At 46.1% G+C, this 2,983-nt stretch overlaps 1 protein-coding gene across 1 annotated transcript in view; it reads left to right on the top strand.

Annotated features, from left to right (window-relative positions):
• Positions 1-2,983, top strand: part of CUNHXorf38 (chromosome unknown CXorf38 homolog) — a 14,101-nt gene that overhangs the window by 6,985 nt on the left and 4,133 nt on the right. The gene's annotated exons all lie outside the window — the stretch shown is intronic.

Genomic DNA, 2,983 nt, shown 5'->3' with positions numbered 1-2,983 from the left:
TGTAGCTAGAAGCCGGATGTGGTGGCATACATTTATATTCCCAGCACTCAGGAGGCTGAGGTGGAGGGCTCACCATGGATTCAAGGCCAGCCTGGGCTGCATAGTGAGCTCATCACCAGCCTGAACTACATAGGGAGACCCTGTCTCAGAAAAGCACAAATAAATAAATTAAATTTCAGCTAGAGAACATTGAGTGCAGCAAAGGGATAAAAAAACACGTAAAGCATTTGCACAGACTAAAAAATCATTACCCTATCTCTTAAACCCTGGCACAAGAACCACCTTCCCGGAGGTTCATGGGGAAGCTTTATGAGAAGGGGAAGTTACACTGGGGAAAGGACAGAAAGTGACAAGTTATTTGGTATATCCCAGAAATATTTATTGAGCACCTCCTGGCCAGGCACAATTCTAGAATATCGGTATGCATCAGCAAATAACACACACAGATCCTGTAGGAAGAGACAGATGAGAAAGAGTAAACATCACAAGTGAATGGTGTGGGGCAGAAGATGAAGAAAGACTAGAGAGCAGAGTTGGGGACAAGTGTTTGTAGGTGAGACCTACCGATACCTTGGAGGAGGTGAGGATCAGTCCTGTGCATATCTGGAGAAAGAGCACTTAGGCAGAAGGAGCTGCAAGTTGAGCAGCCTGGCTGGAGTAGAGGGAGGGAAAAAATACTGTACTGGGTGAGGTCAGAAGCCAAGGGAGAGGAAGTGGGTCATACTGGGCCCTGAGAGCCTCTAGAAGGACCCAGCTCTTCTGGAGGTCAGAACCTAGCAGTTCTTAGCAAGTGTCAGTGACACAACCACAGGAGCCCGAAGGTGTTGGGGATGCCCTGGGATAGGTTGGGACGGGAACAGAGGTGAAAGCAGGGAGACCTGGTAGGAGGCTGCTGCGTAGATCAGGTAGTGGTGCAGGCCCAGGGGAAGGTGTAGAGGTGGCGAGGTGAGCGGATGTACCATGTGAATGAGAGGGGTCAGAGAAGGGAGAGGCCGAGGCCAAGAGCTTTGGCTGGAAGAGTGAAGTGCTCAGCACCTTTTATCTAGAACAGTGGACCAGAAAGTAGGGGACTGACTCTCAGTAAATTAAACTCGTTCCTATTGGAAAGAAGGCGGGGCAGGGGTAGAGGGATGAATGGAAAAGAAAAGTGAAGCCGATGGTGAAGGAGGAGCTGCGGTTTCTGCATAAAAGCCCAAGCAAAGAGAAAGGGAACCGTGGAATGGAGCAGAACAGTTCCGTGGGTCTGTGGAGATGATCAGGGGTGACAGCACAAGGATCGTAGGTTCTGTTACCAAATGAGCCTGGGGGTCCCGCAAAGGAGGGAGCTCTGAGGGCCAAAAGTCTTGGAAGCGGCACTGCGCATGTCCGTAAGAGCGCTACACAGCGCTTCTGGTTATTGATGCACGCCATGAATAATGTCATTGGTGTGGGCTTCCTTTCACATTTGCATGCTTTCCAAATTATTATTCAAAGCCCAGGCATCTCACAGGAGTTCTTGTCCGGCTGCAAACCCTGTAATTGACAGCACCATCTGAAGTGAGACTCCAGTCTACCTTACTAACCAATCTGAGTTTCTGTCCTCCTCAGCACCTGCCTGTCTCTTCCTGCTTCCTCTCAACATCCTGGCATGGCCTCTCCAGCCTTCCCCTTCTCCTCCCCTGGCAGCCAGCATCTGGCTGTTAAAGTCACTTACATCGCACTAGCCCAGTGCAGACTGAGGCTCCACCATACACCTACTGCACAGGAGTCAACCATAACCCTTTCTAGCGTGTAAGAGCTAACAGTCCATTAGTGTAGGGCGCTGCATTGTTCTTCATTCGAGTTTAGATAACCTTTTTTGCGGGGGTTTGAGTGTACCAGGGATTGAACTCGGGTCCTTGCACTTGCAAGGCAGGCGATAGAACCACTGAGCTAAATCCCCAGCCCTCATGTTTAGATAATCTTGACTTAGCTTGGAGTTGGGGGTCTTCCATCAGAAAACATTCACCGTACCTCAAAATTTGAGTCCCATCTGTATGAGCACAATGACCAGTGAGGGTATTCTGGACTAAGCCTAGTGAAAACACTGCCATGGTATTATGCTGTGACTGCTTGTTGAGAGGTATGTTGCCTGGGGGGAATTTAGAAAAAGATACAACCTCTATACATGGCAGTTTGGGCTATTAAAATAGTCTATTAATAGACTATTAAAATAGAAGACTCGAGAATTAGAACTGCCTTCCACTTCTGAAAACAGATCCTACAACAAAGGTGTCACTTATGGAAAATAACAAGTGTACTAGTACTGCAGCATTATTAGAGCAGAAGGTTTGAAATATGTTAAAATATGAAACATCCGTAATTGAAATGCTGTTAGCCATTAAGAAGCAATGAGACTGCTCTTGGTAATCTCCTGTAGAAGAGATCAGTTGAGGAACAATGCATAGTGTAATGCCGCTTGTATTTTTTTAAAAATGTCCAAAGATGTGCTTACATATAAATGCATGAGATGTCTTGGGAAAAAGCGCAAGAGGTGGTTCATGATGTTCACCTCTGAGGAGCGACAGGGTTTAGAAAAGAACTTAATTTTTACCTTGCTGATTTTCAATATTTTGCCTGAACATTTATTAATATTTTAAAGGCATGCATTTAACAGTAATAAATGTACAAGCCCAAATTCAAAATGAAAAGGCCTCATTTTATGTATGTGGGCACATGTATGTGTAAGTAAATGTAAACTAAAGCCCTTTTACATAAATGCAGGAAGATTTAAAGCAAAAAGAATTTCAGAAGACAAGCAATCCTTCCCCCTTGTATGGTTTTACAGCCACTGTCCTGGGTCATGTTTGGTTTGAGTGGAGACTGCCTTGTTTTAATGGGCTGATTTGGTTTTTCAGACCTAACCCTATATTTGAACAGATGCCTATAGGCAAGATTTCTGTCTCTGTCTGTCTCTCTCTCTCTCTCTCTCTCTCTCTCTCCCCCCCCTCCCCCCCTCCCCCCC

This window comes from Fukomys damarensis, unplaced genomic scaffold (assembly GCF_012274545.1).
Source record: "Fukomys damarensis isolate Sample0158 unplaced genomic scaffold, DMR_v1.0_HiC HiC_scaffold_39, whole genome shotgun sequence".
NCBI classification, from domain to species: domain Eukaryota; kingdom Metazoa; phylum Chordata; class Mammalia; order Rodentia; family Bathyergidae; genus Fukomys; species Fukomys damarensis.
This window is presented reverse-complemented; position numbering and strand designations above follow the sequence as displayed.